This window comes from Vulpes vulpes, chromosome 10, assembly GCF_048418805.1.
Source record: "Vulpes vulpes isolate BD-2025 chromosome 10, VulVul3, whole genome shotgun sequence".
NCBI lineage: Eukaryota > Metazoa > Chordata > Mammalia > Carnivora > Canidae > Vulpes > Vulpes vulpes.
Window position 1 is genome coordinate 35,311,476 of NC_132789.1, and position 24,652 is coordinate 35,336,127.

Here is a 24,652-nt window from a genome sequence, read left to right on the forward strand (position 1 = left end):
GCCAGCTCTGATGGGTGGCAAAGTCAGTTTGATATTTAAGGCCAGATTAGTTAAAATCCATAAGTTAAATAATTCACATGCAAACTGGTGATAACTAGCATTTAGTGAGCACTTACGATGGACCACTCTGCATATTTCTTCCCCCATCCATTCTTCCTTGCTCCAATGCCCCCATCCTAATCTTGACCACCATCACCTGCCACCTCTTCTCTAACTGGTCTGTCAAAGGCTTCGCCCGCCTCAAATCCAAATCAGTAACTCTTATTTGAATGTCTATGTGAGTAAATAACTCTTAAGCGTATATGGTTTTTTAAAAAAAAAAAAAAGGAGAGAGGCAGGTAATATCATTCCATGACAATTTATTCTTCAACTTGCACTCAAAATATACACACAGACCATGTGGCTCACTTTCTTAAAATCCTTCCAGTGACTTCCCATTGCTTGGCGATAGCACTGGAAATCTGTGGCGCCGTGGCACGGAGCCCTCACCAGCTGGGGCCAGCCTCTTTCCCCCACTTGCCCCCCACACCTGGCCTTCTCCCAGTTGATTGAATGTGCCAAACTCTTCAGATTCAGGGCACCCACTGTTCTATTTCCACCTGCTGTAATGCCCACCTTGACGCCCACCCCCCTTAGGGTGTCAGATGTTCTGGGAGACTTTCTTCAACTCCCTCCCAGCTCCACACTAGCTTAGGTCCCTACACTGAGTGCTTTGCTTAGCATCCTGTACTCCTCCTTCGTGATACTGACTCCAACCATACTTGGGTATTGTGAAGAGTATTTGCTTGTGTCTACTCTGTGTCTCTGTTGTCAACTGCTGAATCCCTGAAGACTAGCATATTATTCTGACGCTTTTCAAATTGTGCTTCACAATAAACTTTAGATCATAACCAGTTTGCCCGCACACGCGCACACACGCACACACAAAGCTGAAAAGTTTTGGAGAACATGCCCCTTTTCCAAGCAATTCACTTCATAATTTCTACTCTGTTCTAAAGATGTTGGCCACAACCTACTTAACTTGTGTTACGCTAAGAGAGGCAACCTGCATTTGAAATAACTACCCGTCTGACACAGCGTCCAGCAGATAGTAGGTCGTTGGTAATTGTTTGTAGAATAGATGAATGAAAAAATATTTACCGGCCGCTATTTAAAATGATTTGTTTTTGTTTAAATAACAGTTGGCTGTTTATGGCTTTGTCCTTCCCAGGAGAATGGGGCCCTGGAAGGCAACCCCTGCCATTCTGGGTACGGTTACTTCCCTTGACTGGACTCATGGGATCAGGGCCATGGGGTGATTTTCCCCTTGTCCCAGTGCCACAGTCTGTCCCCTTATGTATTCACAAGAGAGAGTGTTCATTATTTCCCTGTTTACTGTGAACTGTTATAACCCTATTATTGCAAAAATAAAGGATTTAGAAAATAAAGAAAAAAACTTCCAGCAATATCATTACACCAAATTCATTATTGCCTTTGCTCTTATGATTTATATGTTAATTGTCCCACTTAATGAGCAGACTTTAGGGCTATTTTAACTTATTTTCAAACACTTTGGTTTAAGTTGAGTAGAGCCCTATCCTGTTGAATGCCAGGAGCATTCATATAATAAACCAATTTTTTTAATAACTAGTCAATAAATGGCTTCTTTTACCTGTTGCATTTTTTCTGTTTCTACCAGACACCTAAAATCCCAGCTTTTCTTTCCTCATCTCTACTTCTCCCCATCCAAGCACTTACCACACAAAACAACAAGGAAAACTCTCCCAGGACTGACAATCTTAAAATACCAACCATTCTCAGGGACACCAGGAAGGCCCAGTGTTTGGGTGTCTGCCTTTGGCTCAGGGCGTGTCTCCGGGGTCCCAGGATCGAGTCCCACATTGGGATCCCTGCAGGGAGCCTGCTTCTCCCTCTGCCTGTGTCTCTGTCTCTTCTCTGTCTCTCAGAAATAAATAAATAAAATCTTATATATATATATATATATATATATATATAGTATTCTTTTATATATAATAAATATATTAAAGGAGACAATGAATCCATGCATTTCTATGTAATAATCTTCTTCATTTTTAACCTGTTTTCATTGTAATGATGCTACATAATTTTGTGGCTCCCTAATGCAATAATGTACAGAAGATAAAAGAGAATTTATAATTGAACAGTTTGTCTTTCTGTTCACCAGGTATGTTGCAGGTCACGCTCCCATGCCCCCCTTTCTAAACTAATATCAACAAGACTGGAATGTTTGTGGTATCAGGGGCAAGAGGTATCATAAAACAACAAAATAGAGTGAACTCTTTTAGAGCATCTATATCTGCAATCTGTAAATGGTAAAATGCCTGTGTATTTTTTTAAATATATTTTTCAATAAAAATACAAAAAGTAAAAAAATATATATTTTTTACAAAAATATTTTTATAAAAAGTAAAATATATTTATATATATAAATATTTTATACTTTTTTATACTTTATTTTATATACTTTTTTACAAAAAGTAAAATATATATATATATGTATATATATTTACCATTCTCTGCAGGACCAGGCAAAGTCAAGGTCAGAATCACATGTGTGGAAACTATTTGAGCCCAGACTGAACTTTCTCCAGGGAAACCTCTCCGTGGGGGTCCAGTTGTCCAGGATGTGGCCCTCACGCGACTGTGTAGTGAGTGCTCCCCCAGGGCTCACTCCCAGGGCACGTCTCAGGGCAAAATGAGTGCTGTGTCTCACCTGGCCATGCATCACTTTGGGAGAAGCAGAGGCAAACAAGGCATCTGAGAACTAAAAACCATAAGCAGAACTAACATCCCAGCAGCATGCTTTGTGTCCTGCGCTTTAGATACCCAAGCACTTGGGTGACCCCTCTTCCCCTACGACCATATCATGGAAGGATTGCTCACTCCACACTCTTCCACGGCCAACGTGCTTCTGCCAAGAGCTGGTTCCTAGAGAATTAGAGTCCTCTTACTTGAACTGAAGCCAAGCAAGGTAGCTTCTAATTCGAGTTTGGGGGGCTATGGCTTATAAATCCATAAGCCAAATTTAGTCAAAATTGGGAGGGCTTTGGGTTGTTTTCAAGTGGGCTTTAGTACCTTGAAGAATTTCCTCTATGGACTAGAGCTCCTTCCAAGGAACTTAGAATCTGGAGGTTATAGCTTTGAAGATGTCACTTTATTCTTCAAGAAACACAGTTACCACTGAGATTTCAAGCCTTGAACACTAGCTGTGGATCTCATATTAGCCAGTCCACAGCTGACGGTGATGCCCTCGCAGGAAGGACATGCTCTTGAAATCTGAATGAGTAGCTTGCATAAAAAGAAGCCTGATTCCCCACCCTGATCTGACCCTATTTACTCGGTTATATAAATGCTTTGTGTATTTTATTTTTGTAAGCCAGCCATCTACTGAATACCTGACCTGAAACTCCACACTTCGCTCCCTGCAATACAATAATATAAAAAGCATTAAAATGGGAGGAAAGAGAGACTCTCCCAAATTTACCTTAGACTCAATATCCTTTTGACGGCACAGAAAACAAGGGATCTAACATAAATAAAACCGTAGTTACCCAGGCTGCAGTAAGTTCTACTTTTTAAATATGGAATTCGCAAAAAGAGCTTCAAAATAATATTTGCATCCACAGGTTTTAATGCAAAACATATTTTAATGTTGTAAACAGAAGTCCCTGGCAGTTATGTAGATTCTGCGGAGCTGTAGTGACCCAATTATCTGGTCAAAGGGCTGTATGGACGCAAGGGACAGGGTGAGTTAAAGTTTAACTCCCAGGAATTGTAAACCAAACCTAAAGCCACTGAACCTTTGGAGTTTGATATGTTGATTAGAGCATAACCGGAGTGACACGTTGAACTCGCCATAATCAAGGAACCCTTTTCCGGGTGGGGATCTCTGAAATCACTCAGGTACGGTCCATGTGTTTTGCTTTTTCTTGCTTCAACTCTGAAACTGTGCAGTGCAGCTCAGTGGGAATGCGGTGAGAACAGCTCTGTACACCATAGAGCCTGACACAGGGCGCTTTCTGGCTGTTTTTATACTAAGGGAGCAATCTGAAAACAAAAGAATATATAGGAATAATCATACACACTCAGAATGCAACGGCAGCCGTCTTCTGCTACTTGATTCAATCGTGTCTGGGGCTGACAAGTAGATTTGCCGCCTTGGGTTCAAGAGCAGGGCCAGTGCTTCTGAGAAGTTTATTTAGCCGTGGCCAGCCAGCTGGGGGAGTGGTGGTTGACTGTGTCCTAGTCCTAAGACCTCTGGGAACATAAAAAAATGTACTTACAAGAGGAATAGCATGAACATCACTGGCATATTCCGATTTCTCCATATAGGTCATAACTGCTAGCATTACTTGGGATTTCGTAGATTCAACTTTCTCCTTCCAGCTCCTTTGTCCTTCCCAATCACCCAAAACCAAAATCTGAAACACAAAACCCCACAGAAAAGGCCCCCATGCAAAATCACCCTGGCGAATTCTTGCTATTTCTTTTGCCAAGATCCTACTCACCAGAGAAATGCCTTAAGCTGTTCGCTTTATGAAAGAGAGAGAGAGAGAGAGAGAAAGAAAAAAAGAAAGAAAGAAAGAAAGAAAGAAAGAAAGAAAGAAAGAAAGAAAGAAGAAAGAAAGGAAGAAGAAAGAAAGAAAGAAAGAAAGAAAGAAAGAAAGAAAGAAGAAAGAAAGAAAGAAAGAAAGAAAGAAAGAAAGAAAGAAAGAAAGAAAGAAAGAAAGAAAGAAAGAAAGAAAAGGGAGGTGGCAGGGGGTGGGGGTGACTGGGTGACAGGCATTGAGGGGGGCACTTGATGGGATGAGCACTGGGTGTTATGCTATATGTTGGCAAATTGAACTCCAATAAAAAAATTATAAAATAAAATAGAAAGAAAAAAAGAAGGAAGGAAGGAAGGAAGGAAGGAAGGAAGGAAGGAAGGAAGGAAGGAAGGAAGGAAGGAAGGAAAAACAAAAACAGACGTGGAAAATGACTGGCTTTGAATGTGTTAAATCTCAACCTTGGGGCTAGCTAATCATTAGATCTTTTTCTTGGGATGGTTTGGGCAACTGTGCCACAGTGGGTATATTGTCACATGGTCATTTTGTTCACTCCAGAAAGACGATTCATAACCAAAATATGATACGATTGTGTCTTAAGAAAGGTGTCAGAGCACTTACCAGGAATATCCTTTCCTACCAGAATTCTCATAAACTCTGGTTGAAATACTTTCGTTCTATGAGTATTAAAATGAATTCCAAGGAGACCAGGCTCCGAGATAAGTGTCTTTACGGTAGGACTTCTTGGAGGTGTATAGCATGACTTCAAGAAGGTGAGGAACACAGCATTATTTGTGTCCTGTGCAGGATGAGGGTTTTGTCATAATTTAGAAGCTTCAAAGGTGTATTGGTCTGGTCCAAAGCATCCATCATTATCTTTGCCGAGGGATTACAGTAGGAGCATCGGTCTGGAGCTACCAGGGCTTACTGGAATAAGAGCACTCGCTTGTTGAAGTGCTAAATACAGAATAATACAGAATAATAGACAAATGACTTACTGGTTCATATTTCCAGGCCATATTTTCCAGGATTATATTGATACTGTCCACTTGAGATGATTCTCACACTTTGCTGTTCCAATTTATTGTTTATCCAGCATAAGGGAAGGGGAAAGAGAATTGGCAAAAAGAAAGGAAAAAAAAATCCTTGTAGGCAAATACAAAGCGACATGATGGATAGGAAAACACCGAATATAGAGTTATTATTTTTAACTGGGTTAAGACCAAGTTGTTTTGTGTCGTTTCAAATACAACATTCCCCACACTGTATTCAGTGAATGTTAATATGTGTGGCCCCCCAAAAGTGACCCTATTGGCAGGTTGAGGGAAGGAAGTCAGACGCTGTAGAGCAGGACTTACTTAATAGTGCTGTAGAGCACTATTACTACGTGGATGTTTGGAGTCATCCTTTAAAATGACAAACGTTTATTGTGCATTAAATGGCCAAGTCCACTCCGGAGCACCTTCCATGCGTTCATCTGTATTCTTCTTAGACCCGCCGCATAGGGTAGATACTAGTGTAACGTTTTACTAATGAGAAAATCGAGCAGGGATTAGTTGCCTAAGAGGCTCCCCATCACCCAGTTGGGAAACGAAGAGCCAGGTTCCTCAGCCAAGTGGTCCTACTCCAGAGCGCAAGCGTGAAACCATTGTAGTCGTGCTCGCAGGGCCTGGGATGTCCTGTGTGCGTCCGTGTATATACTTCTTGTGAGCATCTCTGAGTGTGAGACGTGTTGTTCCCTAAGCTTCCTTTACAACCGAACATCCCTCAGGGACATCTATTAACATGTCTCAGAAATGGCATCCCTCAGAGCACAGATTAGGAAAGAACAAATCACTGTTGGGGTTCTCATCCAGGCTCCATAAAACCAGAACCACCTGGAATCAGCCCAGTTGAAGATGTCGGAGGTACCCGATGGCCTAGCCCCCTTCCACCAAACAGGACCACGCCTGTCTTGGCAACTTCCAAAGCACTTAGAGAAAGAACACCAGACTCTCTGACCGAGCCCGGCTGCAAGGCCCCCTCCCGGACTCCGCGCTGTGTGGCCCGGGTGCGCTTCTTAACTTTCCTGACTCTCAGTTACTCAAGGGTGGCAGGGTGGCCTGCAGGATTTCGTGACGATCCAGTGAGATGACCTAGCAAAATGGCTCAAGCACCATCCCTGGCACCTGCTAGGAGTCCAGCAGAGCTCGCTCCCCCTTCCCACTTCTCCACCTGTAACAATCTCCAGAAAAGTTTCCTGAGACCTTTTCCCAAACTTACCCACTAGCTGCTCCTTGCCAAAACCACGCTGAGACAGTTTAAATAAAAAACCACACACAAATTATAAACTCCTGATTGGTCACCAAGAGTAACCATTTATCCAGAAAAGACAAAAAAAAAAACCTCTCACTTTTCTTTAATTCTAACGACACAGAAGCGGCCCCAACAAAACACAGTATACTTTGATTTTAGAGAACGGTGCTCTAGGAAACTCCCGGTGAAAAACCCAACGCCCTGTCCTTCAAACCCGCGGGGTGGCCTGCGGTGTGGGGTGGGTTCATTTCATCACAGAGCCAGGCGACATTACTAATCTGTTTCAATAACTGTCTTTTAAAACACTGTCATCCCCGAGCAAGCGGGGAGGCACGCTGGGTACTGTTGCACAACTGTTGTCATTACCTTATGTGTCTCTAAATGACTCAATCAGTTCAAACAAGACGGTATTGATCGATGGAGGATAAACACCATTTGATCTTATTCATGGAAACAGTAACCAGGATCCTCTAAAGTGCAGTTCGAGCGGTCCCAACACCTCCCCCCACCCCCAGGGAAGCATCTGGAAGAGAGGAAACATCACTGCGGTGACATTACCTATGAGAAATTTAAATCCCATCTGCTCCTTGGCCTGATACTGTAGGATCCAGGCAGCTGCTAGCAAGTGTTTCCTGCCGATTGGATCAGGAGAGCTAATCTATCATTTTAGTCCATGGAACTTCATCCAGTGAAAATCTCAGTCTTAGGAACTACTTAGAGTTTTTAATTTAATAAATTCAGATTTTGTGTTGAGTCTTTTTGATTCATCCAGACCAAAATTTTAAATATTTCCTTTTATAAGAATGGCTGCCCTTACCTAAATGTGCTGGTGCCTTGAGCTCCTTATTTTGATTTTTTTAAAGATATGCAAACTCAGCTTTTTTTTTTTTTTTTTTTTTTGTCCTTCTGTGGATACATATGTGGAATTTTGCATATGCAGGTATTAACGATCATGTGGAAGATAGTTCCAGGTTTGTTTATTCCACAAGGGCTCCATCCCTGGTAATAATAGTAAGAGGATAACCTGCTCCCTCTGCAAGATCATGCGCAGTGTCCTGCCCCCTAGCAACAGTATGGCTACGAGAATTAGCACATGGCAGCGTGGCCAGAAGGAAGAACTAAGTGAGAGAACTGGTTTGCAATTCTACAAGGTTCCACCTTCAGTGATGTAGTAATGTCTCCTCTTCTTCTAGCAGCTAAAATGATCATCGTTTTGGGACGCCCAACTGATGCAAAGAGCACAACGTTTAACACAGCGGAATTGACTACTGCTAATACATTATTGCTATAGAATATTCTCATTTACAAAGCATTTTATACAAAAATATTTTTACTTTTTTTCTAAAGATTTTATTTACTTGAGAAAGACAGAGATAGTGAGAGACAGCACGAGTGGGGAGGAGAGGGAAAAGCAGGTTCCACGCTGAGCAGGGAGCCAGCCCAATGTGGGGCTCCATCCCAGGAGTCTGGGATCATGACCTGAGCCGAAGACAGATGCTTCACCAACTGAGCCACCCAGGCAACCCACCTTTATACTTTTTTTAAAGAGATTTATTTATTTATGAGAGAGAGTGAGAGAGAGAGCATGAGTGGAAGGGGGCAGAGGAAGACCCTGAAGCAGACTCCAAGCTGAGCATGGGGCCCATGCAGGGCTCAGTCTCACCACCTTGACATCATGACCTGAGCCAAAATCAAGAGTCAGAAGCTTAACGGACAGGGCCACCCACGTGCCCCCAGACCTCTTCAATGCCAAAGTTCTTCATAGTCAGCTCAGCATGTATATTCTCTTCAAGGTAGTTCAGTCACGACACCTCATTCCAGTTGAGCCAAGCTGGTTAGCTGCAAGATGCTCACCCAGAGTTTAGAAGCCTAGCTGGGCTCACGTAGCAGAGGGCGGATTATGTAGGGAGGCTTCCCCTACTGTGCTGGACATAATGAACCCGGTGATGAGTTATCTAAGAGGTTCGATGAAACTGGGAAGAGAGGCTGAGAATCCCCAGGGAAGGTGGGAGGAACACTCGTCCCCTACGTGTCCCCGAAGGAAACAACCCTAGAGATTTCAAGCATTGCATGCAAAGAAGTGAGGGGAGGGACACTGCCCCGCGTCCTAGAACACCGGCTGGGCACCTGCAGGGTTTTGTGTATCAAGGCCACTGCTTCTCCTTCCTCTCAGCTCACCTTCAGTGTTCTTCTCTCCAGGATTGTGCTGAGTGCTTTCCCACTGGGGCCTCTTGCGTGACGTAAATTGGCTTCTCAGATTTGTTTAAACCCTAACACCTCTGGTTACTTTGTATGGAAGTCAGAGATCAGACACGGATGCGTGCAGCGGGAGTCTGTGTTGGCCCGTGGACAGGACCGTGTCAGGAATCCTGTCTCCTAAAGATCCCCAGCAGCGCCCCATGATGCAGGCACTTACTGCCAACTGACCAGAACCGGCACCTAGGATGATGATGATGATGACAGTGGTACGTGTGATAGCTCCTCCGTCCTGACGGAGCTCCTGCCATGTGCTGGGCACGTAGATTCATTCAACCCTGTGGAATTCTCTGGAACAGGTGCTATTACTATGCCATTTTTCCAATAAAGGGGTCAAGTCTTAGGAACGTGCAGACACCTGCCCAGGATCACACGGCTAAAGAGTGGTGGAGAGGCGCTGAGGTCCAACAGTCTGAGTTCTGAGTCTTAGACCTGGAAACTCAATTTTGAGGTCCTTTATTGGACAGACAAAAGCTAAATGAGTTTCCCAAAGACCAAAGACATTTTGTTGTTGTTGTTGTTGTTGTTAGGGTAAGAACCCCAGTGCAGACCCCCAGCCCTCGGGCAGGCCCTGTCCCTGGTACCACCCCCAGGGCACAGCACGTCTAATTCAACCTGAGTCCCCGCACAGATCCTGGGTGCCAGGCCAGCAGGGCCCCTGTGGTTAGGGGCCACGGTCCCTTCTGTCCCAGAAGGAGGAGTCCCACCCACCGCACTCTGCCCAGATGCATGCCTCCTGGCACAGCCAGAAACACAGTTGAAGGAGACCTGTTTCATGACTTTGAGAGAGTGCCAGGTGCAGATCACAGAAGAAATGTCCAGGCCCGGGGACCACAGCCACAGGGGAGTCTCCAAAATCACAGAGCAATGGTCCTGAGTGACTTGGCTTCCTTGCGCCCAAACCCGACTAGTGTCTGCAGACACAGCCCCTCCCACTCGGAGGACACACCCCTCTCCCCCGGGAAAGAGTAATTGGGCTGCCAGGTCTATGAATGCTAAGGGAGCCCCATATTTAAACTGCCCTCGTTTGGAGCTTTAAATTGAGACCCAGGTGTTCCCAAATAGCAGCTCCACCAGCCTCAGTGGGATTATTCATTTAGGATAATAAGAGGATGTTTCCAGAAGTTCCTCGTTAAAATATGAGCTAGTTGGGATACAGGGTGTGAGTGATAGGGACACTCGGAGGTGTTAACATTCAAGAACACACTAGCCTAGAATCCCTTAGCACGTTAACTAGCCTGGCAAAGCCTTCCAAGAATGGTGTGTAGGACAAGGGAATTGCGATGGTAGGGAAGAGACGATGGAGAAGAGGCACAGCCAACAACGGGGGTGTCATAGGGAAGCAGGGGAAGGGTTAGGTATTTGAATGACAGCTATTTGGTTTTTTTTAATAATAAATTTAATTTTTATTGGTGTTCAATTTGCCAACACACAGAATAACACCCAGTGCTCATCCCATCAAGTGCCCCCCTCAGTGCTCGTCACCCAGTCACCCCCACCCCCCGCCCTCCTCCCCTTCCACCACCCCTAGTTCGTTTCCCAGAGTTAGGAGTCTTCATGTTCAAATGACAGCTATTTGTTTGATTTTTGAGGAAGAATTCACTTATTGATTTTGAACAATTATTAAGGACATTAGGGCAACACGCTTCCCAGATCCCTCCAAGTCTCTCCCTCACTACAGAACAGACACCTAACCCAGGTGCCTGAACCAGAACTGGAACCGCCAAAGATGCTATCACATGGCCCCTTAGGGTATTTTAAGACAGGAGAAAAACCCATAATGTCTAGAGACCCTTGTTTTCACTTGCCTTTCAAAGCAAGCCATAAAGCCAAGTGCTTCCTATAATAAGAACTTAGTCTCTCATGAGTCCCAAGGATCCCCTAAAGCACGGCAGCCTAAAGGATGGATTCACAGCATGGCGTGTGGCAGGGAGGCCCCAGACCCCGCATGGCTGGGCTTGAATCCCGGCCCCAGCACTTCCTAGCTGTGTGATCCTCAGCAGATTATCTAACTTCTCTGTGCCTGTTTCCTCTTCTGTAAAGTCAAAGTTATTTTGTGGATCAGAAATTACACGTGAAGTGCTTAGAACAGCAGCAAGAGTGCGGGAACCTTAGCTGATACCTTCTCGTCATCTCGTTCCTTTGTTGCTTTCCTGTTAGGATATGGCTGGAGACAGAGAGCCTATGAGGTCAAGGCGTAGAAAATGAGAGGTCAGGTGGCTGAGAACCGTCCCCAAGGCTGGCCTGTGGAGCAAATTAGGAAGAGTTTCTCCCTGACACCGTTGCAGTTTTTCCGAGACAGAGACAGGCAGGGCAGGGGCTCCTAATTAAGTCAGTGTAAAATGATTTGAAGGAACCTGGGTCATCACAGCAAGGAAGCAGAATGGAAATCCGGGTCTTCACACGGGAGTGCCAGCCTCTCAGGCCCCTGTTATTTTCCCAGGTACAAAGAAGACCCCTCAGGACTCACAGCCACTTGAAAAGGTGCAGATAGAAGATAGCAGGGCTATCGGCAGGACAAAAGTGCAGCCAGGAGGTAATACAACCTGTCCCCAAATCAATCCCCTGCACAGGGCGGGCAACAGACCCCTGAAGAGAAAATTATGGGGGAGGAGCTAAGCAGAGCATCAGGACTGAGGAGGAAGGGGTTCGGGATCACCATTTCCTTTTTTGGGGGGTGAGGGAGCTGGACAGAAGGGCAGGAAGGGGATCTCTTGGGATTACTGTGTTGATCTGTCCAGTGGGACCGCTTGATGGATCCTGTGCTTGAGTTCAGCTTTATTCTAAACGTTGTGTTGGATACAAAGATGTATTGCACTTTTGTCCTCAACTTTAAGGGACCCGTTCCCCAGGGTTCCCATTGCGGTCTTAGGATATTCAATCTCTCTCTCCTCTAAAGTCTCTCACTTTGCTGGAAAATGAGTATTTTACTCTGCTACATTGGGGTTCCTGAACGGCAAGACAGTTACCCCATTTCCTTTTCAATGCACAGACCTAACACCTTGCTATGCACAGAACAGATGCCCACTATTGCTTGTTGAATAACAGAGCCTCCCAACTGGGGAGAGCAGGACAGGAGGTGGAAGAGGCCCAGAAGAACATCGTCGGGGGCCATGTACTCCACACCGTGCCATGCACTTGTCCTATCTTTTTGCATCGCTCTGGCAATACTGTGAGGCAGGCATCACGCTCCCCAACTTCAAGATGAAGACGCTGGTATCTGGCTAAACAGCTTGGCGCAAGTTTACAAGGTTCTTAAGGGCAGACCTCTAACACTGGATGCTGTGTGCCTGTCCGGCCACTCTCCCCACCTGGGAATCCAGAATGGACACCAAAGGGCAAAAGTCTGTGTATTTTGTTATTATGTGGTAGAACTACAAAATTAGGATGGAGAGAACAGAACTCTGGAGTAGACAGAGAGGCTGTATGAAATCTCCATTCAGCCCAGCAAATACACATGACGAAGTGTCTACTAAGTGGTAGTGGAGGGGCTAGAGCTGAAAACATGAGTGCCTGTCCTTGGGGAGGAGATGGCCCTGCCTCTCTACATGTCCCCATCTGTCCCTAAGCTAGTCCTTCTGCCTCTAATACATTCTTAGCCACACTCCTGGAGTCGCCTTCCTGAAGGGCACAGGGACCTGTTAGAGCTCTTCCATGCTGACTTCACAATAAAGCAGGAACACCCTATCATGCCAGGATTGACGTCATTCACCTGCCTCACTAGCCTTACCTGTTGTTGCTCTCGCTCCCAATCCCCTCAGCTCCGCTTGCATTCGGCCTTCCAACCATATTCCACCTCCCCATCCACGCTGTTTGCACTTGTACCTCTGTACCCCCAGACTCCCCGCCTCCCTTCTTCTCCTGACTCCTAGGCCTCTGGACAGGTCTGGGTAGAGAGAAGCTATCTGCTGGAAATTAATATAAAGTTGGGTGTGTTTGATAGGGGATGACATTGGTTGACAGAGTCGTACAATATGGGGCCACGGAAAGTCTTTTAATAGAAAAGTAGCATAAGGAAATGGTTGAGAAAATTAACGAGCTTCACACAGAGGATGTTAGAGTTTGAAAAAAGGCTAAAGGTCAACATAAGACAAAAATCCAGGTGTGAAATGATGGTTGCATACGTGATAATTAATGGCCGTGGGAAGTCAGTGGCTGACTAGAAATGAGGAGGAATGACTTACAGAGGACAATTTATGCCAAGGCATGTAAATTAGCATAAAATTAGAACTTCCATCATCTGCTTTATTGAAAGGGAACACAGTGCTGTCTTTCATTCCAAGTGTCGAATGCCTCAGGGCTACTACGATATAGAGCTTCAGATAGTTGGATTTTTGTTAAACTCCACTCAAGGATCAAACATATTTTATTAATCAGTGGTTGGCAGTCTTGGTGAGAACTGAGTGTTCAACCTAATTTTTCCAAGTTGGTCTGAGGAAACCAGATGCAGCAATAGGTTCAAAAGGATAGTCTCTACTAGAAAAAAAAGAGACATCACAACATGAATCCAAGAATGAATGAAATACAGCACTCACAGCTCATCAGGTCCCTGTAACCTGCCACACAGATAATTGGTCCCAGAGCTATTGAATAAACATCTGCTTTTAGGCTGAAAACCATCTACGTCGCATGCTGTGACTAACACGCTCCCAATTTGTAAGTCAACTTAGAAATTAAACATACATGCAAAAGCATTCCGTTCTTCTCAAGCTATGCCATTCTAGAATTTCCAACCTCGGCCAATTCTCTTCCCCGGATATCTTTAAGAGAGTGGGGCCTGGTGGGAAGAGTTGGGTAGCATTACTAAGTGAAGAGAACACAACAGCCATCTGTAGCCTGACCCTTCCAGTTACCGGGAACGTGACAGCACTGAAACCATGTACATATACGCACTCAACAGGGTTGTCCGGAAAAACGGTACTGGGATTCCCATCAGTATATATACAGAAATGGTTTTGCTGTTGTCCCTGTTCTAGTGTCTGCAAGGCACCAGTGCTAGCCACCAGCACCTCTCAAATATATCTGTCTAAAGGGATGTATTGTAAGGGGTTGCCTCGCGTGATTACGGAGGCCGAGAAGCCCCAAAGCCTGAAGCTAGTGAGCGGGAGACCCAGGCCAGATGAGGGGCAGCTTCCAGTCTGAGGGGCAGCAGGCATGAGATGCAAGAGTCTGAGGGGCAGTCTGAGGGGCAGCAGGCATGAGATGCAAGAGTCAATGTTTCAGTTCAAGTCCAGAAAAGATTGACGTTCCCGGGAAGACAGAGTTCTCCCTCACTTGACCTTTTTGTTCTACTCCAGTCTTCAACTGATTGGATGAGACCCACCAACGTTTGGGGACAATGATCTGCCCTACTCGGTCTATATTTAGAGTTAACCTCATCCAGAAAGACCTTTACAACCACACCCAGATTAATATTTGGCCAAAATTCCAGGCATCCTGTGGCCCCGTCCAGTTGACACATAAAATTAGCCATCATTGCAGAACCTTAATGGAACGTAGAGTCCCTATGAGGTCCGATCGTAAAGCTCTGCATTTCTCCCCCACCACCTATCCCCTCACGCAACACATACAGTTTCCACCTGCTATTAAAGTTTCCCCGTATCATTTTTGGATTAAAACACTTGGTCATCTCTCAATCTTCTGAGTTACCAATAGGTCACGTAAAAGGGCTTTCATGGTTTCCAATAGTCGTATCTGAGCTGACCTGAGGCTGAAGGATTCGTAAAGGAGTTGGTGGGGTCAGAGCCAGTTACAGAGGGAAAGGGGCGTGTGGAGCAGTCTCCCGTGTGATCTCATGCTACCAACACTGGCCACCTGGAGTTGATTCACACCCGCGTGTAGCTACATATTCATGTCCACACGCGCTTGCATGGGCGTTCAGAGACCCATAAATCTCCACACACCCGGAGGGAGCAGCTTCAGTTTATCTCACCCAGGGAGCCTGGAAGGAAGTATGGGAACTGGGCACATGACAAATAGGAAAGAAGATCAAATAGTCTCCAAAGTAACTGGTGTGTCTGGGAGAAACCTGGAATAAATACTCTACACTTGCAGGGACCGTGACCAGGCGAGTAGAGGCCGGGCCAGCTCACGGCAGGCACGGAATATCAGCCTAAGGAAATGGACTGTTCCTTGTAGTGACTGATGAGGCCAATGAAGGTGTTGGGGCAGGAGGATAGTGGAAGGGACATATGAGGGAGACTGAGCCAGCGGGCGTGTGCGGAGCCTCTTGCATTCTACGCTGTGAGCTCAGGTTAAGTTGAGTGACGGAACAAGGGGTGGGAGGTGAGGGTAGGATCTCAAGAGGAGCAACAAGTGAGAGTAGACGTGTACACAACGCAGGATAAAGGTCAAGATCAGACTTCATGAGGAGGCTGTTCCGATACAGAGGCTTTAAGGGCTTCCGCAGTCGTAACTCCCGGACCCGGGGAGGTGCTTCGCCAGCAACGTGAGCCGACTGCCCCCCACACCGGGGCCTGTCTCTCCTCCACGCTGGCCTTCCTCACTGCCCACCGTCCATCCTTCCTCTCACGCCTGCTCCCCCTCGGCGGGGCCGCAGCAAGTCACAGCAGGAATATAAACTACTTATTGGTCGGTCCTCGTGGAAACAGAGTTGAAAACAACTCACTTGAGCCAGACTCTAGTCAGAATGTGATTATTTTTTTATGGTATTTCTAGCCCCTAGCAATTAAGAAAAGATTTGCTCAATAGGAATGCTGAAAATGTAAATAATTATTAGAGAAAAAATGGAATCATCCTCCCTTTTGTCCTATCATCTCGTGTCTACCTTTTACAGGCCTTTTCTTCTCTTTAATACAACCTCCTTTACATGGTGTCTAGCCCGTCTATGTGACACGTGGGGCAAATTCAGTCACTGTCCACTGTTTCGACACTCAACATGTAGAGACTAGAGCTTCGGTCAGCAGCTCTCAGCTCAGCGGCCAGCCAGGATCACTTTGGAGGCTGACACCGTAACCATCTCCCGGGGCCCCAGCCCAGACTAGGTCACTGTGAATCCCTCTGGGGGCGGGGGGAGGGAGTCGAGGATGCTGCCCCAGGACAGGTGACTCTAATGTAAAGCCAGGCAGGGAGTCTGCTCTTTCTCCTAGCTCCTGCAGCTCTTACCTGTCGTCAGCTCATGTCGACCAAAGCTATTCTTTTTTTTTTTTTTTAAGATTATATTTATTTATCCATGAGAGACACAGAGAGAGAGAGAGGCAGAGACACAAGCAGAGGGAGAAGCAGGCTCCATGCCGGGAGCCCGATGCGGGACTCATTCCTGGGTCTCCAGGATCAGGCCCTGGGCTGAAGGTGGCGCTAAACCGCTGAGCCACCCGGGCTGCCCTTAAATTATTTTTCCTTTTTTTGTTTTTTTTTTTTTTTTTGCTAGTTTGGAATATGCCATAGAGTGATACAATGTTTAGGATAGGGTCCTGCTTAGGAAGTCATGGTAAGTGACAATTAAGGAATTCGTTCAAACCGGACACATCCTCTGAGCAGAATATTACAGTGAAGTTGACTTCCAGAGCATACAAGGGGCACCCCAGGGGCTCAGTGGTTGAAGCATCTGCCTTTTACTCAGGTCGTAACCTTGGGGTCCTGGGATCCAGGGGCTTCGGGTTCTGGCCTCAGGGAGGAGTCTGCTTCTCCCTTGGCCTCTCCCACCCAGCCCCACTTCCCGTTCATGCTTATTCTCTTTCAAATAAATAAATCCTTAAAAAAAAAAATTGAGGAGGGGGAGATTTAACAGAGGGACTATGACTTGCTAAAATCCAAGAATGCGTGCAGTTAAATCTCAAAGTTCTCTTTTGACAAAGCACGTGTAGGTTAATGCTTTCTCACCTGCATTTCCTTGTGTAATTTACAGTTTCAAGCTAAATCCCAGGGATTTGATGGCTTCTCGTTGATATTTAAAGGGCATTTTAAGCAAATAAATGTGAAATGTCTTTTGAAGCAAATCAAATGTTCCTACCCTACTCTACCCACTTAAGAATATGCTAAAAAGCAGGAGGCGTTCCCATTGGGCCACAAATTATGCGGTTTTGGATACACTTTTTACATGAAAATATATGGTTCTACTTGAAATTAACTTTTCCCTCAAACAAAACAAAATGAATGTTTCCATGTCAGGACTGTCTTGCAAGAATGATGACATGCTTAACTTGCCCAAGAGTTCAGATAGCTTTTTCTTTTCAGATGAGATTGTATCTGATTCCTGACTTTGAATCAGTACTTAAAAGAAAATAAAAAGGACAAAAATATCAGAAAGACACACCTTCTCACTCCTTGCATGTTTACAATGCTGAGATTTAGTCCAAGGGTGTGTGTGCATATCGATACGTATACATATACATGTCTACATAGATAAGGACACACCCAAAAATCACAATACAGTCATTTGTCTGTTATACATCTGCTTGTTCTTCTCTGATAATTTTAAGTCCATAGTTCCAATGGAATTTTTTTCTGGTATAGCTTTATTTTCTCCATAGATATTTTGATAACAGTGCAATCAATTTCCATCGTGTCTTAGGTTTTGCTATCTTAAGTTATTCTATCTAGGACTTTAAACAACTCCCAATAAGACAGTGTATAGATTTAAACATCAGCACACAGTCATCAAACTATCAGCTGGCCCAAAGCATCTTTGCAAAATAACCGTTTCTTGACAAAATTTCATCCGTCAGCATTGCTTCTCTATAGCTGTTAACATCTTGCCTTAAGAAGAGGATATACCTTCCAGGTGGAATAGGCAACTTCGCTAGTCAGGGCTGTCATCAAGGGAGGAGAGAGAGCAAAGTAAAGGATTAGAGAGAGCAAGAAATAGAACACAGAAAAGAGGAACTCTGTGGACATTGGAAGGTAGAGACAGAGGGACAGAGAGGAGATCCCACTCCCAAAATAGATGCTTTTGGTGCCTATGGGGAGGACTTGTGTCCACTAGCAATGCACCACATCAGGTGTTTGACCCATAGCTGGCTCCATCCTCTCTGGCTATCTCCAATCCAGAAGAGCTAACGGTCAATGGGAAGAAGGAACCAACACTTTAGATGTAAGAATAGAAATTCATGTGGAATCCAAGCCACATCCTGTCAAGTGATACATCCCCTGGTCATCTCTGAAGGCTCCACATTTTGCCATAAATGTATAGGGCATGAGGCTTCGGGGGTATAACCGGGTGCATAGCAGAGAGCTGGCAATGACCGTGTATCCATTCTGGACCGTGTCCAAAGGGGGCCAGATCTTGAATGTGTCCAGGTGAACCCATCAGAGTAGGGCCTGCCCACAGGCCTACTCAGATGATAATAGCTCGTTTTCTTTCCAGCAAAGAGTCTAAGTCATTGTAGTGCTTCCGATGACCCAAGCCACCTGGCACTATGGAAGAGGACACAGGCTCATAGTGTCAGCTTCTTCAGTTTCATCGTGGCATCACGGGGTTCCTCACAAAAACGCTTTAGGGAAAGCTGGATAGATATTATAACCTCTCTACTCCTTTGGCACCATTCACCTACATTTTTAAGGTGAATATAGTAATGAGGAACACAGACTCGGGCGCCACGGTACCTGCATTCAAATTATGGGTCTGCCACTTGTTACCTGGGTGACTTTGGACACATTAACCAACCTCCCTAACTTGATTTATGACCTGCATCATAGGAATGATAATGCCAACCCCACTGAGTTTTTATGGAATTAAATGAATTGGGTTTACAGTTTCCAGCACATAGCATATAATAAGTGCTCAGGAATCGTTAGCTCTGTTTATTTTTTGAAATCTTTTCAAATTTTGCTACATAATAGACAAAGCCAAGGCATCTTGGGTTTTGTTTTACTTTACCTTTTCTCATCTGATGACTGTATTTAAGTAAGTTTACAAACTCTTTTTAATATCCTTTTTCTGTGAATTGACTGCTCATGCCCTTTGCTCATTTGTCCACATCAGCAGATAAATCAATCTTATTATTCAATCAGTCTTCATTATTGATCAAAGTATTCTTTGTGTATTACAGATACTGATTCTTGGTCTAGCCTATAAAAGTAGCAATCATTTTCTTCCTGTCTGTGGCTTCTTTTTAACTTTGTTGTACCATTACAGATATGTGTAATTCTTTTAAGATTTACTTATTTGAGAGAGAGAGAGAGAGCGCACACATGCCCATGTGATGGGCAGAGAGGCAGAGGGCCATGGAGAGAGGGAGAACCCCAAGCAAACTCCCTGCTGAGCACAGAGCTCCACATAGGGCTGGATCCCAGCACTCTGAGATCACAACCTGAGCTGAAACCAAGAGTCAGATGCTTAACTGACTGTGGCACCCTGGCACCCCAAATCTGTTAGCCTTTTTATTTTTAGTGGTTGATATGCCTGGTTAGGAAGCCCTTCTGCTTCACAAGATAACAAAAATGTTCCCCCATATATTCTTTCAGTAGTTACACAGTGTTTTTAAAGGTTTTTTTCATTAATCCACTTAGAATTTTGGTATATGCCATGAGAGGGTAAGCCAACTTTCTTCTCAAAGTGTCTATGATCTATCTTTTGAAATAACACCGATCAGCAAATTCCAGCATAAACAAAACTATAGTCTAGACTTCTTTTTTTCTTTCCATTAAAATGTGTCTATTCCTATGGTTGTATTAATTTGAACTTTTAATCAGGCTGGTCCCCGGGGAATGCTATACGTTCAGTACATGTTGTGGTATTTCCCGACTGTTTTTCCTACCAGATGAACTTTAGACCTAATTTGTCAAATTTAAAAATAATTTTATTGGGGTTTAAATTGGCATTTCGTTAGATTGATAATATGGGAAGAATGGAAACTTTTCAATAAGAACATTTCCATGTATCCAGGCCTTCCTTAGATCCTTCAGTGTAATTTTACCATTTTATTCATAAAGAGTTTGGACACTTCACATTACATTTATTCTTACAAGTTTTGTTTATATTGTTTAGATCTCATTTCATCTGCCATTTCTTCTTCAAGGATGAACTTGTTTTTACTTTTCTTGTAGTATTCCTTTATTCAAATTGTTGTGCACAGTTGATTTACTTGTCTTGAATGAGAATGGATGATTGCAATGTTTCACTATTAAGTATGTTTGCTGTGTGTTTCTGATGATCTTCATCAATTTAAGGATGCTTTTGTCTATTAATAACAATCTATCTTTTTTCTAAACCAATAGTGGCTGCTGAATTAAGTGCTAATTTTAATTTATGGGGGTTATCATGTTTTTTCTTCTTCATCACTGAAATGAATTAAATGAATAGAATCCCTAAGGTGGCATAGTCTCTGTATTTTGGTGATAAATGCATTGTATGTCAGTATTTTGATAATTTGCTGTATGTAGTTCATATCTAGACTTATATGTGATATTGAGGTGTATAGTTTTCTATTTTGTGGTGTATTTGTCTGGCTTTGTATCAGAGATATGAAATTATTGGTGGATTTAGTATCAGTTTTCCATTATTCTGTACACTTCAAAAGGCTCTCTATAATGAAAGAATTGTTTTTTAAATGATTTGTAAGACTTTCCCAATAAAACCACCTGGACCTTGTGGTATTTAGGAGTAAAACAGTGAGTTTTTTCATTACAGTGTGTGGTTATTAGCTTATTCAAATTTTTACTTTACCCTTGAGTTTTCTGGATAACTGGTCACTGCATCTGTATTTGTCAACATATTGATAAAAAGATCAAGAGTCTCTCATCTGTGGCTACATCCATTTTTCCCACCTGTTTTTGGAATAAGTTTCTCCTTTTTACTTTGTCAAAGTGGCCAGAGGTGTTAGTTTGCCAAATTTTCAATTGGCTTCTGCCTTTGTCAAGTCTACAGATTTTTCTGTCTTAATAATTTATGTTTGATTCCTTCTGATTTCATTACGTCTACTTTGTTCTGTTCCTGGCCTGTTTAGCTGGGCCCTTGTAGTGATTTTCAGTATTTTTTTTCTAATTAATGATCAACAGTTTCTCCGGAATAGGATCTTGACCCCCATCTTAGTCTTTGATGACTTGTTCTCATTGGCATTCATTTGTCAGCATCATTTAACTTTTTAAAGTTTTAGAGTAAGGGCTATGTATTATAGAAAACTCAAAATAACCGAAGGAGAATGACAAACTGACCTGTTTACCTAGTTAGCCTTTCATAAAGCCTTACGAAGATGAAAGTTAACATGAAGGAAATCAGACTACACCTGCTATTTTTAGCCTGCTTTCTTTTGACTTGATTCTATTCACAAATAGCTGTCTGAATTATATATCCTACTAGAACAGCAGTTTTATTAGCTGCACTGTACTGCAACTTATTCAAATATTCATTAATCACTGATATTTAGGTCGTGTCTAATTCTCATCACAACATTAACATGCTCTTTGACACACACACATGTACACACACACACACACATACACTGAAGACCTTCTGGATTTTTCCTACTGAGAAGTGACAACAAACACATGAACAATCAGGTCAATTATTAAAGCAACATGAAAGAAGTCAACATAACACATTCAAAACTGTGTTTCTCTTTCCCTAGAACAATTTCTAGAAAGAATAGCCTAGCAGATGACCATAGATGATGTTAAGAAGAGTCAGCCAAGGTAGCAGATAAAGAACAAGAAAGAAATATTTATTGAGCATCTTCTGTATGCCCAGCACTTTATTAGGTGCTTTCTTATCCATTATCTGATTTATTTTGTCCTTTGCTATAAGACAAAAACAGAAAAACAGACAAAACCTCCTTCGAGTTAGGTGTCAGTGCTCCTGTTTATTTTTTTTTTAATACTTTATTTTTTATTTACTCATGAGAGACACAGAGAGAGAGAGAGAGGCAGAGACACAGGCAGAGGGAGAAGCAGGCTCCACGCAGGGAGCCCGATATGGGACTCAATCCCAGGACCCCGGGGTCACGCCCTGGGCCCAAGGCAGATGCTCAACCACTGAGCCACCCAGGGATCCCATCAGTGCTCCTGTTCTTAGAACCAGGGTCTTAGAAAAGTTAAAATCATGGTGGCAGGATGTAAATTTCAATGCAAGCTTGTCTTTCTCAGAGAAGTGCAACCTACTATAGAAGGATTTTTTCAATAATTATAAGTTAATGTATCTACTATGAACAACTTTAATTTTTCTTTATTTTAAGCCTTGTCTAGGTTCAAATTGACCAGGCCCAAATTACATAGGATTTGGATAGGATTCATTTCTAATGCCTTATGAATATAGAAGGGATTCTGACTAACTTAATTTTTTTGGCTAATAATATATCGGTTTTTAAAAATAAGACACTGCATATTGGGACTTGGTGGGATGTTTTTATGGCTACGTTTTAGAATTTTATTTTTTTAAGATTTTATTTATTTATTCATGAGAGACACAGAGAGAGAGGCAGAGACACAGGCAGAGGGAGAATCAGGCTCCATGCAGGGAGCCCGATGTGGGATTTGATCCCGGGACCCCAGGATCACACCCTGGGCCAAAGGCAGACACTTAACCACTGAGCCACCCAGGTGCACCCGTGGAATTTTATGTGTGCATATCCTCTGTTAATTTTGCCATGGTTCATGACACACGGCCAACTATAGAGCTATCACATGGATTCACTTCCAAAATAAACTTAAGACCAATTGTAAACATTTCTAAGGAGACCGCTGGAGCTAGTTTATATTTCTTTATCAAGTAACGCATAGTAATATTGACTTAGCATCATTAGGCAAATGCATAAACTTTGGTCATCAATCCTTCACAGACCATGTCAATTCAACTAGAAGTCCTTCTGTGTAAAATTCCCAGGAGATACTAAATGCTTGGAACTAACAATAAAACCACTTGTACAACTTGCATGCTGTGTTAGAGTTACATCCAGCCTACGTCATGCAACATGGGCTCATGAACGCTGGAGAAGCCTGGGTTGGATCTGGAGGGATCCTGGTGGCACTAGATGCTACCACCAACCTTGCTCACATAGGCCCCAGTGTCCCCTGCTTGGTTACAAAGGAACACCTCCCCTCTGCTTAGCAAGTCAGAACCAATGTTTCCCTCCACTCAGTGTCCTTATTCCTCCTCTTTGGAAAAAGTCCATAAAATACATACAGAAACCCTCACATTAACAAAACTACTCTATCTCCTGGCTAAATCATCTAGCACATTGCTGAGCATGTAGCAGATATTCCTTTAATACCTGTGGATCTTCTGTTAAAGTTGAGAATAATTGTTTTGTGTTTAAACCAAGGAGGCTGATCACTTGAATCTCTGTCTTCATCCTTCCTCTCCGTCTTGTTCTCCTCAGCCTCACACACACTACTGCGCCTGCTTTAACTTTTCCAAGCTACTTTTCCTGCACACATTTTGTGTGCCTTCCATCATGCACCTCGTACTTTTGTCTGTCTTGCCTGGTTTACTATTTAAAAAAAAATAACAACTTGTTTTCCCTCTTTCTCTGTTGCCATAGCTGCCAACTTATGCTCTGCTAGGGTGCTAATCTGCCAACACTGCCTAACTTTAGGCAAATCCAAATAAATATCACAGAAAATCCTCTGTTTTCCTTCCACATCTGGTGAGCTCAATTTACATGTACAATTTTTCCATATGCTTTTCTTCTTTATGGACTTGGGCTATGAAGAAAGGGCAGCATACAGTACCCCCCTCACGGCTGTAGAGGCAAGGAAAGTCAGCAGGTGCTCCCCCACTTGCTTCTCTCTTGCCTCCTTCCTGTATTTGTATCCCTGGCATCTTCCCTGAGCCAGGACCCACTGGTACCCGAGGCAATCAGGGTCAAGGGTCAGGAACAGCAGCTCTAACCTTACCCAACAGAGAACTCTGGAAATTTTTACTGAAAGGTCTCAACCAAGTGAGGAGGTGAGATGTTCACTCCAATCCACTGTGACTTTCAGAAAGGCAGAAATCTTGAACCCTCAATAACTTCTGGGTCCTTCTTTTTCCAAAGAAATAGGCATGATGTTGCAAATATAAAACCAGAAAGGCATTGAAAAGAAGAAAAGTGAATTCAAATGTCAATCCTATTTGTCGATCGCTTTGCATTCAAAATTTGACTCCTCTTGTCTCTCCCCGAAATACAAGAACATATTTGTAAATGCAGGGAAACCACTGACATCCATTTCTCACAAAATGTAAATTCACTCCAGGATTGAACTTTCTAGAAGTGGTTGGAGCAAAAAGAATAGTAAATAGTAGGAGATTAGATGCAGATTCCGTTTACTTCAGATCGGGCGTAAGTTACCATCATTTATAAAATGCTAGTCCAAGGTCTTTCGTTTTTTTCTCCAAGTTATTTATCGAACACTTAGCATAATGTCAGGCTAAGCCTTCTGGGCAAAGAGAGAAGAGTCCAGCACAGTCCCCACACTCAAGGAGTTCACGGTGTGGTCAGAAAGACAGCCGTGTAAGCAGATAATTCCAATATTATATGCAATAGTACATGGGATCTCAGGCTCTCTTGAGAGTGTTAAGGACGTGGCTCCTAATGTTACCCAGGGAGGGTATCAAAGGAAGGCTCACAGAGCAGACATTTTGATCCAATTTGGAAAGATAA

At 43.6% G+C, this 24,652-nt stretch overlaps 1 protein-coding gene across 17 annotated transcripts in view; it reads left to right on the forward strand.

The window, feature by feature from the left end:
- Positions 1-3,765: 3,765 nt before the first annotated feature.
- A1CF (APOBEC1 complementation factor) overlaps positions 3,766-24,652 on the forward strand; it is an 83,073-nt gene continuing 62,186 nt past the window's right edge. For 5 of the 17 annotated variants that reach the window (XM_072723540.1, XM_026014792.2, XM_072723534.1 and 2 more), the window contains exons 1-2: positions 3,826-3,924; positions 11,560-11,652. The gene's annotated coding sequence lies outside the window, so the exon portion shown is untranslated. Of the gene's footprint in view, positions 3,925-9,059; positions 9,416-11,559; positions 11,653-24,652 lie in introns of those variants that run through there. The other 12 variants (XM_072723533.1, XM_072723538.1, XM_026014791.2 and 9 more) reach the window with 7 other exon arrangements.